The sequence below is a fragment of the Silene latifolia genome, chromosome 7 (assembly GCF_048544455.1).
Source record: "Silene latifolia isolate original U9 population chromosome 7, ASM4854445v1, whole genome shotgun sequence".
Taxonomy (NCBI): domain Eukaryota; kingdom Viridiplantae; phylum Streptophyta; class Magnoliopsida; order Caryophyllales; family Caryophyllaceae; genus Silene; species Silene latifolia.
In genome coordinates this window covers 13,092,401-13,104,902 of record NC_133532.1, presented here as the reverse complement: position 1 = coordinate 13,104,902, position 12,502 = coordinate 13,092,401, and the positions used below count along the sequence as shown (strand labels likewise).

Below are 12,502 nucleotides of genomic sequence, written 5' to 3'. Positions count from 1 at the left end.
TTAGCTTTTAATTTAATAGTCTTCTAATTTAATTAGTCTCATTAATTATCATGTTTGAGTAACAATTTCCTTGTTTTTTTCCTAAGACCAAGAAGAATAAGGGTAAGGTACCCACGATTGTTGATCTCTTTGTTGACACTCACGCAAAGAAGACAAGCAAGGGCAAGTTGATCTTCGCGAAGGAAAAAGATCAACAATTATATGTAAGTGTCAAAAAATAAAAATTTCTTAGCTTTTTAAAGTATATGTTTTATCAATTTTTAGATAAGTAACCTCTAACCATTAATGTTTTATCAATTTTTTAGGAACAATTCCTTGTCCGTAGGAAGAACAACCCGGAAATTGATGACAATGAGCTATGGTTTGATCTTGTTGAGGGGTTCCAAAGAGGAGATGTGTATGGAGCCGGGTCGGCAAAGGAGATTTTCTACCCTCCTACAAGAAGAAGAGGGTCAATTTCCTCCCAACAACAACCTTATACCCCAAGTGTCGTGAGTGTGCTCCAAGCTCAATTAGCCGCCGGGAGAGAGCGGGATGCCGAGAGGGAGAGGCGGGATGCCGAGAGAGATCTTTGAAATTCGGAGGATGAAGGAGGAAATGGGACGGATGAACTCCTTCTTCGCCAATTGCAACACTGGGTGGCGCCCGCAACCAAAGGATCCTAGAGATCCTAATTTTGGAGGTGGTAGTGGAGCGGGAGCAAGTTTCCCTGTTATGTAGTTTTTTAGAGAACATGTTATTCCCGGATAATGTTAGATGACCAAAACTCGTAGAACTCGTAGTTGTGTGTATGGAACATGATTTTCTTTATCAAGTTTGGTTGTGTTGGCTTCCCATGTGTTCTCTGCTGGAAGTGTTGGTTTATTTGCAGGTTTTTACGTATTTGGCTAGGTCAAAAACGATTTTTAGGCTAAAAAACATGTAAATTTGGCGACGGATACTGGGCATTTGGCGACGGGAAACCGTCGCTAACCTTCTGATCATGATTTAATTTTAAGGGCATTGGCGACGGGGAACAGTGGTTTTGGCGACCAAAATCTGTCGCCAAATTGGCGACCAACATCTGTCGCCAAAATGGCGACCAAAATCCGTCGCCCATTTTGAAGATATGGAGATGACGTGGATTTTAGGTAAGCGACTAATAGCAGTCGCCTTTTTAGCGACTAATGACGATCGCCAATTTTGGCGGCAATTTGGTCGCCCGCTTTAAAAAATTTCAGTCGCCAAAATTGGCGACGAACGCCTGTCGCCAAAAGCGACCAAACCTAGCTACGAAGTGCGGGCGACGGGTCTTAATCGCTTTATTCTTAATGGCGACTGTTCTCAGTCGCCTTATATGGTCGCCAATTACCTTATTTGTTGTAGTGTCCCACATGAGCTTTACACCCATAACCTTCAGAGTCTAGTTAAATAAGTGAGATTAGATTCTGCGCAACTTTGGAACATAAGCAACGTTGTCCAAAGTATGCACCACCCCATTTAACATTTTGATTTTCACAACTCCAACACCCTCGACATCAACCATTGAGTTATCAGCCAAACTCAATTTTTTAGATACGCCTTCTTAGAGCTCATCAAAAATATCTTTACGGATGCAAACATGGTTGACACAGCCAGAATATAATATACATTCTTCCTTAAAAGACGCGTTGTTCACATCAATGACCGCAAATATGTCACTACCATCGGGAAGGAAATAACCACTACTCCCTTCACCGCATGTAAACAAAGTTGGTATCTGTAACACCCCCTCATACCAAGGTACCTTACCAAGGACTACCCTACCATGAAAGGCTGTTACCATCTCGGTTTCCCGAGGTTAGTATATCAAAGTTACCAATTCCAAACAACCTTTATTAAAGTATAAAGAGTTAGTGATTATATGTTAGCAACAGCAAACCAAAGTATAACTGTGAAAGGTCTAACAACTACAAAGAACGCAAGCTAAGTCTCTTGACGGCGGAAGCTAGACTCGAGTGATGACTCCCCATGACTGTGCCATAGCTAAACATCTGCATTACCTGTCATAATCTGCTCACCATCCCCGAATGGATCACCACAGGTTTTACAAAACAACAACAATGGGGTCAGTACCGTTCAATCAAGATAAGACAAACAAATATTGTAATCGGCTGATCATCCTCCATCCCCGGTCTCCCGATCTCACACAGTAACCGACTACACACCGAAGTGTGTAGCCCTGTCAGATTACCCATCGCAATAGGTAATCCTTGCCGCCAGTGGGTGACCGCAGCCCATCCCCACCTAGTCCAGCTCATCAACGAGCGACTAATAATCCTTGTCCCTTAATGTGCACATCCCCTCCCGTGACGGGTTCCACGGAGGGCGAACTAGGGTGTGAAGTCACTCCCGCAAGTGACTCCACCACAATCACACACACAACATCACAGCTGTCACAACACCACAACCGTCACAATACAGCCACACCAACACCGTCACCACAACACCCAACCTCCGATGGTCAGCAGACAACAACAATTATAAAACTATGCAATCTCAATCAATTAACAGTACTGAGTAGGAAAAACCCTACCTTTTCGCAATCCGCTATGCTGCAATAAATCATACAATATGCATAACAAATACCACATCGGCACCTACAACAATGATAATCAACAATCACATAACGCAAACACTATATGCAAAACCCCATTTCCCCCAAATTCATAATCAAAGACAAACCCTAGAATAATCATCAACAAACGTGGGGATAAGGACTTACCGAAGGAGGAATAAAGGATCGAATACGATTGCTACGATTATCCACACACACACAGATGAGAGATTCAGAGTGATTAGAGCGTCGTACGGTGATTAGGTTTTGTAAATTATGTTTAGGAAACTGCTTAACGAAATATATATCGTTCTAATTACTTCCGAATCAAACCGCTGAAATATTACTCGCCAGACCGGATACTCGGTCGAGTATAGAGTATACTCGGCCGAGTATCCTCTACTCGGTCGATTATTCATCATACTCGGCCGAGTATTCCACGGCAGAAGCTAAACAGAACATACACTTAGCATTACTCGGCAGAGCAGGCTCTACTCAGTCGAGTACTTAGCTTAATAAAATCTGTAGTATTACAGTCTTCCCCACTTAAAAAGAACTTCGTCCCCGAAGTTCCAACCCAACCTATAAAACATGGACACCTAACACTAACTCCACCAACCACGCTTACTAGATAACATATCCTCTCGATATTGACTCCATAATATTATCGAATAACCACAATATAATGTTGCCAACCTTGTCTCACTTCCATAACACTCACTAGCAACTCAATACCCAGACAATCCACAAAATAAGATCAACCATCAAAACGGAATGTTACATTCTACCATCCTTAAAGCGAACTTCGTCCTCGAAGTTTACTCACACACATAAACATCCTCACACAATCCGTTACTCTCACTCATAAACATCATACTACTACGAGCATTGCCATTACCTGTAATAAAATCGGCAATCACACAAATCCATCCTTATTCTGCACCAACACTCAAACTTCCAATTGCAACATGTATGACCATCAAACTCTCTTGTCGCATCCTACTCCTCTTAAGATAAATGTTACGTCCTCGTAACTCACTAATACTAGGTCCTTTGCTATACCTCTCATAATCCTCATTACTACTGCATGATAACGATAACCCATTATAACCTCAACACCTACAACCATTCCTATATCCAGGACTCTCTTTCTTTAACAGTTCTCGTGCCTCCAATTGTTCTGCATTCCCATAACATATATCATAAAATCCTCAGTATAACCACTACTCCATCTCTTCTACATTACCATAACACGACATACTTCTATATACATATACACTCATCTCCACAGTCTTATCTCATAATCCTCAAGTGTTACACATACTTACATTAGCTTCTCAAGTTCATCTTCTTTATTACCACTACTCCCTTAACTTGACACGATACTAAGTCCTAAAACTTCGTACTCCTTGTCCCAAGGAAAGGTGCTAAACCACTTGTAGTTTCAAGTTCAATACCACACATGTTCCACAATTTCTTTTCACAACTATGCCCACCAATGCCTCATCTAACACAAGATCAAAAGCACTCCAACAACCTCTCACAATGGTATCTCATTAACAGAATATTACTATGTCATGACATCAACAGCACCGTACCCAACTCTCTCTCATACCATACTCTATTTCCACTCCTAAGCTGACACTGGTAAGAAACATCGGGAAACAACACAACGATCTATATACCCCGACCGACACTGACACTAAATAGCAGTAAACAAACAACGATCGATGACAACACGAAAATACTCGTATCACAACACGAATTACCGTGCCCAATGCACAACACCACATCGATAGTCATTGCAACTCTTACAATCTCATAATACTAACTTAGCACAACTTCCTTGACCACAAGACTGTCTTAAAACTGCTCTACCAGATCACGACGCAGCACGTTAGAAGGGATCACAAATACCAACCTTATGAATATTATCCATACTATGACTCTTGAGGCCGGGACCTCACACCATCATTTACAGATATCATACATACACATCCCACTTTAATTCCTGTTTGTATAACATATGACGCGGAACACACATATAACGACTCGTAACTATCACGTCACACAATTACTCGTGAGGCCAGGACCTCACACAAAGTTTTACACATCCCATGGACCCATAATCAAATCTAACTAGCCAATCCTGATCTCGTAAGTTACCACTTGACAATGAATACCTCTCATCCGGACTTAACTCAGGTGCCTTTCATAACATATCCTCTCATACACATAATTATCACCCCTCCGGCAAATGTAGCCATAACATTATTGCTCAACTTCCAGCGAGCACCTCATATATCTAAATTTTATACTCCCTCACAACCAAACATACTAATAACCTCCACAAGATAAACCTCATTAGGACAACTAACTTCCCTAAAGTAACATCATCCTAAACCACTAGTGACAATACTATGACGCCAACATCCTTCATGTGATTACTCTCTTACTATCACTTCTTAATATAGTAATCTGTTTCCTCTATTTGGTTATCATCCCAAATAACGAACATTCAATCCATCAACAAAATCTACCTCAACATTATTCCCAATTCTATCCTTTATCATATCGTTACCTAACTCTCCATCAAAATCTCATATCGTGCAAACACTCTACCAGCTTCTTATTCCCTTAATACCTCGAAACTCACGGCTAACATGTCGTCATGCTCTCCTATATAACTATTAACTCACACCCTTTAGTGAGGCTATCGTACATTGATATACGATTAATTTACTTCTAATTCCCCTCTTTCTTTTATGCATACCGACTCGTATCGAGTCGGTTTCAGGTGTTTTTCCTTGCATTTTGTGCCCAATGCCCGTACTTGTTACCTTGTGTATCCTTTTGTAGGAAACGATCCAAGTATAGAGAAATTGGGGTAAGAAAGGCACCCCATTGCCTTTACATGAAGAAGAGGTGAAGAAATGGTAAACTATGTGTTTTGCCGGCAGACCGGCAGCCGGTCTAGCCACCGGCAAAACACACCCCAGAGAATTACTTAAGAAGTTGAAGAAAAGCTGAAGACTGTGTTTTGCCGGCAGGCCGGCAGCCGGCCCACCGGTAGAACACAGCTAGAAGATTTAATTGAAGAATTTGGTGAAAAACAAGCTTGACCTCGCATTTGCCGGTTGGAGCACTAGCAGCCTGGTCAACCGGTGTCATTACGCACCCCAAAGAAGAAGAAGAAGTCTGAAGAAGGTGTTTTGCGGCAGGCAAGGCAAATGCCCACCAAAACACGAATGCCGATAATTTAATTCCTTGCGCGGTTTTGCCGGTTGAGCACCCGGAAATGGTGCACCGGCAAAAAAACGCAGCAAATAGATTTGGATTTGCTTTTCTCTCTTTTCTTCCTCTTTTCTTCCTAATCTTGTACAAGCCTATAAATACCCCCTCTTAAACCCTTTTGTACACACAACTCTAGATCCAGAATATTTACCCTTTCAAGTTTAAAACTTTGTTAATCTCTTTGTTAATCTTTCCCTAATTAGAGAAGTTCTTCAATCAAATAGTGATTGAATTTGGGTTTGTAAGAAGATTGAAGGATTTCCTTCTTTATTATTTCTATCCAAATTCCTCTTTTGCTATTGTGTTGGTATTAATTCTCTCCCTATTTTCATTTGTTTACTTTTTGTTCTTCTTTCATGTTTGTTTGATTGTTTATGTTAAAATTGTTGTTGTTGTTTGTTTGTTGTTGTTATTTTCACCATTGTTCATCTTTTCATTGTTCACCTTTCCTTTGCTTCTCTTTCATTTGTTCATCCTTGGATAGTTGTCCTCAAAGACTTAATCTTTGAGTTGATTTGGTTAAAGATTGTGTCTTTGAGTTTAATCAACCTAGTTATTAGATTAAATCATCTTTCTTTACAACTATTGTTGGATTGTTGCATGTTTAGTAGTAAGATTCATCTTCTCACCATGTTCATGACCAAAGTTTCCATCTTTATTGTCTATTTTGCAATTAGGACCATGATTAGTGAGTAGTCCTCCACTAGGGCTCGGTTTGACCCAACATGTGTAATTTCACTAATTGAATTTCATAAAGGCTAATTATTTGGGGAAATTGGTGAGGGTAGGCTAGAGGAATGACATGGTTTATGGGTTGACTTTTGGGTAGTGTTGACTTACGGCCCTTGACCACCAACGAGAGTTGGTTAGGTTGTGATTTGGATACCCGAGATTTGACCCTAGTGTTAACCTTGGTTGAGACCGAAAGGGAGAACCGGGGTAGGACACCTCTAATCTAGCGTTTGAAATCGACCCTCGAGAGAGGGAGTGGGATGACCCGGGAATTGATGGGGCTTAATGACCTTAGCAAATATTGGACTACCTTGGGAAAATGCATGTTTTTGGGGTAGTCGGGTATTGAGTTAGGGATTCCGACCTTCGAACCCGAGAGGGGGGTTGGTGGGTAGTAGTGTAGTACTAGTGTCCTATTTCGAACCCGAGAGGGGGGTCTTAGGCGAATTAGAGTCGTCACCTCCTCACCTAACTACCCTTGTGATTAGCCTAGAGATTTGATTGTGTGGAATTACGAATTGTTTGGGAAGAACCGAGTCTTAGGTTTTTAATCTATTTGATTTACATCCTTTCGTTCTATCTTGCTCTTTCTCCTAGTTCTTATTTAGTTTGTTTTACCTTCTTGTTGGTAGTTCTAGCATAACCTTCTCCCTTTATTGTCGACTTAGCTAAACTATAGGATTAGAACAATTAGTAGTCTTTTCAACTCCTTGTGGGATCGACCCTTAATAGTGTACAACGATAAAATCGTGCACTTGCGAGGTATAGCTTGATACCATCAAGTTTTTGGCGCCGTTGCCGGGGAGTTCGTCTAGATATTAATTGTTTTCGTTCTTGTTTAGACTGTGTCTTTTGTTACTAATCCCTCTCTTGAGTGTGTAGGACTTTTTGCATGGTTAGGAGAGCTCGAAGAGGTCAACCAATACGCCCGATTGACCACGAGATCGAAGCAACCGCGAGAAGACTAAATTCACTCCGTATAAGAGGGCTTATAGAAACACCGATTCCTCAAGAAAATTCAGTAATTGAGAACCTTCGTGAAGAACCACGGGTCTTTGAAACTTTCGAAAATCCTTTTGCAACGCCGGAAACGGAAGTAACAATGGCCGCGGTTCCTATGAGAGATAACTTGGCTCCGAAAAAGGTGGTGAATCCGAGTATTGTGAAGCCACCTATTCAAGCCAACAATTTTGATGTGAAAGCCACCTTGCTACAACTTGTCCAAGGGAACCAATTCGGAGGGGGAGCCACCGAAAACCCCAACGAGCATCTCAACGAGTTCTTGGATAGTTGTGACATGTTCAAGGCCAATGGAGTGACGGAGGATGCCGTGCGCCTTAGGCTTTTCCCTTACTCTTTGAGGGGAAGTGCCAAGGAATGGCTTAAAAGTTGTGAACCCGACTCTCTTCGGACTTGGGACGATGTCTCTAAGGCTTTCCTAAACAAGTATTTCCCACCCCCAACGAACCGCAAGAATCAAGAGTGAGCTCCAAGGGTTCACCCAACAAGAAGATGAGACCCTTTATGAAGCATGGGAGAGGTACAAGGGCCTCCAAAGGCTATGTCCTCACCACGGTATTGGGGATGATGAGCTCATCAACAATTTCTATGAAGGGTTAAACAATGAGATGAAGATGAACCTTGATTCCGGCTCGGGGAAGGGGGCTTTGAATAAGATACATCACAAGACGGCGAAAGAGCTTATTGAAGAAATGGCTTCTCGTACCTTTCATTGGAACAACGATAGGCACAAGAGGAAAGGGAAGTCAACGGTCGAATCGGCCAACAATGTGGAGGTAAAAGAGATGATAGAAGAGCTTAAACAACAAGTTGCCTTGATGAGCTCAAGCAAAACATCTAGCAATTCTTCTATGAGGAACCAAGTCTATAGTTGTAAACTTTGTGGAGACCAAGGGCACCCACCCAATGAGTGTCCTTTGGTGGTTGGAGATGGCAATTGTATGGAGCAAGTGAACGGGATATGGGAGTCTAGTCCGGCAAAGCAAGCATTTAACAACAACCAATATCACCCCGGATTGAGAGCCCACCCAAACTTCTCTTATGGCTCTCAAAATGTCCAAAACCCAACCTTCCAACAAAAGTCACAACAACCAAACTTCCAAACTCAAAAACAAAACACAACATTCAATCAAGGTCCACCGGGTTTCCAAGGAAGAACCTTCCAACCTAGACAACAATTTCAATCACTTAACCCACCCTCCACCCAACCTTTCCAACAAACCACCCAACCTTTCCAACAAAATTTCCAACCATTCCAACAACCCACCCAACCAAAGTCAAACATGGAACTCATGATGGAACAAATGATGACATCTCAAACACAATTCATCAACCATACCACTCAAAAACAAGAAGAGACAACCACATCCATCAACCAACTTAGAACCCAAATGCAAGCTTCTCAACGGATGACGGACAACCAAATCTCCCAATTGGCTACCCAAATGAGCCAACTACAAGCCTCCCAAGGGAAATTCCCGGGTAAAACCGAGGAAAATCCGAAAACCATGAATGCTATCCACTTGAGGAGTGGTAGAGATTTGGAAGACCGGGAATTTGTCAAGAAGAGGAAGAGTAGTAGACCGGGTGATGTCATTAAACCTCAAGTTGTGGTTGAACCTCCTAAGGTAATTGAAGAAAAGGAGGGAGAATATGAACTCGTGGAAGTTGTTGTGGAAACTCCAAGAGTGATTGATGAACCAACAAAGGTGGTTGAAGAGCCTCAACAACAAGTTGTAAGAACTTATGTGCCACCAATCCCCTTTCCACAAAGGTTGGCAAGAGCCAAACTTGAACAAAAGTATGGGAAGTTCATGGACATGATGAAGGGTATCAACATTACCATGCCTTTCATTGATGTCGTAAAGGAGATTCCAAGCTATGGAAAGTTCTTGAAGGAGCTCATCTCAAACAAAAACTCCTTGAGCCCGACAACCACGGTGAACTTATCCAAGGAGTGTAGTGCAATTCTCATGAATGAGGCTCCTCAAAAGCTTAAAGACCCGGGGAGCTTCTCCATACCTTGTAAGATTGGGACCGTGCACATTGAGAGGGCTTTGTGTGATTTGGGGGCAAGCATTAGTCTTATGCCCCTCAAAATTTTCAAGAAGTTGAAAGGTTATGAGCTTTCACCAACAAAGGTCTCTCTCCAACTTGCGGATAGGTCGGTAAGATACCCGATTGGTCTTGTGGAGGATGTCCCACTCAAGGTGGGGAAACTTGCATTTCCATGTGACTTCTATGTAATGGACATCCCCGAAGACTCAAATATTCCCATCATATTGGGGCGCCCTTGCCTTGCTACGGGGGGTGCCATGATTGATGTGAAGAATGAGAAGCTTTCTTTGCAAGTGGGTGAAGATAAGGTTGAATTCTCCTTGAACAAGGCTATGAAAGAGCCTTCGGAAGAAAAGTCTTGTTATATGATTGATGTGGTAGAAGAATGGGTTGATATGAAGAAATTTGATGAAGACAAGGGTTTGCAAGGGTTCCTTGAGGGCAAGGTAAAGGATTGCAAGGAGCACCGGGAGTATGCTTTAGCTATGGAAGCAACAATTGAAGAAGACCCGGACAAAGAATTTGAAAGCTTGAGAGGAGATAGTAAAAAGGAGGAGAGATCCACGCCTCCTCAAGTGGAGTTGAAACCTCTTCCCTCTACTCTTAAACATGCTTTCCTTGGCCCTAATGACACTTACCCTATTATTGTCAATAGTGCAATCAATGACACCGAACTTCAAAAGTTACTTGATGTTGTAAGAAAGTACAAGGATGTCATTGGGTACTCAATTGATGATATTAAGGGGATTAGCCCTTCTTTTTGCACCCATCGCATTCACTTGGAAGATAAGAGTGCATCTTCCATTGAGCCTCAACGCCGCCTTAACCCCGCTATGAAGGAAGTGGTTAGGAAGGAGGTGTTGAAGCTCTATGATGCAAGCATAATTTACCCTATCTCCGATAGTGCATGGGTGAGCCCGGTGCATGTTGTGCCAAAGAAGGGCGGAGTCACCAATGATAAGAATGAGTTAATTCCAACAAGAGTCACAACCGGGTGGAGAATGTGTATAGACTATAGGCGCCTCAACAAGGCAACTAGGAAAGACCATTTCCCCCTCCCTTTCCTTGACCAAATGTTGGAAAGACTTGCCCAACACTCTCATTTTTGCTACCTTGATGGGTTTTCGGGATTTTTCCAAATCCCGATTCACCCTAATGACCAAGAAAAGACCACCTTCACGTGCCCGTTTGGCACCTTTGCTTATAGGCGCATGCCCTTTGGGCTTTGCAATGCGCCGGCCACGTTTCAAAGATGCATGCTAGCTATATTTTCCGAATATGTTGAGAATATCATGGAGGTTTTTATGGACGATTTCTCCGTCGTAGGCACCTCATTTGATGGATGTCTAGCTAATTTGGGTAAGGTCTTGAAAAGATGTCAAGAGAGTGGTCTAGTCTTGAATTGGGAGAAATGTCACTTCATGGTGACATCCGGGGTTGTTTTGGGTCATGTAGTGTCAAGTAAAGGCTTGGAAGTTGATCAAGCCAAGATAGAAGTGATTAAAACTTTACCCCCTCCCACTAATGTTAAAGGAATTAGAAGTTTTCTTGGGCATGCCGGTTTTTACCGGAGATTTATCAAGGATTTTTCTTTGATTGCCCGACCCTTAACATTGTTGCTTGGAAAAGATGTGCCATTTGAATTTACTAATGAGTGTTTGGATGCTTTCAATAGGTTGAAGGAAGCTCTCATCACCTCTCCAATTATACAACCTCCCACTTGAGGAGAACCTTTTGAGTTGATGTGCGATGCTAGTGATGTAGCGGTGGGAGCGGTGCTTGGACAAAGGAAGAATGGTAAACTTCATGCCATATATTATGCAAGCAAGACCTTGGATGAAGCTCAATCACACTACACCACCACCGAAAAGGAGCTTTTGGCGGTCATATATGCCATGAACAAGTTTCGTTCTTATTTGGTGGGCTCTAAGGTAATTGTACACACCGATCACACGGCATTGAGGCACTTGCTAATCAAGAAGGAGTCAAAACCACGCTTGATTCGGTGGATACTTTTGCTACAAGAGTTTGATATTGAAATTCGAGACAAGAAGGGTGTGGAAAATGTGGTAGCCGATCATCTTTCTCGGCTATTACATGTGAAGGGTAAGGATGGATTGCCAATTGATGACTCCTTGCCGGATGATCAATTATTCGCACTTGCTTTGATGGATGTCCTTTGGTACGCGGATTATGTCAATTACTTGGTATACGGGGTCATCCCACATGGTTATGACTCCCATAAGAAGAAGAAATTCTTTCACGATCTTAAGCAATATTTTTGGGAGGAACCATGCCTTTACAAGTCTTGTGCGGATGGGATAATTAGAAGATGCATCCCGAATGAAGAGGTAAAACCCATAATCTCTCATTGCCATGACATGCCAAGTGGAGGGCATGGTAGTTCACGAAAAACCGCCGCAAGGGTACTTCAATGTGGTTTTTATTGGCCTTCTTTATTCCATGATGTGGCAAGCTATGTCAAGGGGTGTGACAAATGCCAAAGAAGCGGTAACATTTCAAAGAGGCATGAAATGCCAATGAACTACATACTTGAAGTGGAGGTATTCGATGTATGGGGCATTGACTATCAAGGCCCTTTTCCCTCATCAAATGGGAATGAGTATATCCTTGTAGCGGTGGACTACGTGAGCAAATGGGTGGAAGCAATCCCAACAAAGACTTGTGACGCAAAATCAGTGACCAAACTCATGGAGACGATAATATTCCCACGGTTTGGGGTTCCACGAATTGTGATTAGTGACCGTGGAACTCATTTTCGGGAAAGGACTCTTGATGCTCTACTCAAGAAACATGGGGTGC

At 42.4% G+C, this 12,502-nt stretch overlaps 1 non-coding gene across 1 annotated transcript; it reads right to left on the bottom strand.

The window, feature by feature from the left end:
- Positions 1–8,073: 8,073 nt before the first annotated feature.
- LOC141593706 (small nucleolar RNA R71) lies at positions 8,074–8,180 on the bottom strand. The gene has a single exon (XR_012521775.1). It is a non-coding gene; the product is annotated as a small nucleolar RNA R71 (small nucleolar RNA).
- Positions 8,181–12,502: the final 4,322 nt, after the last annotated feature.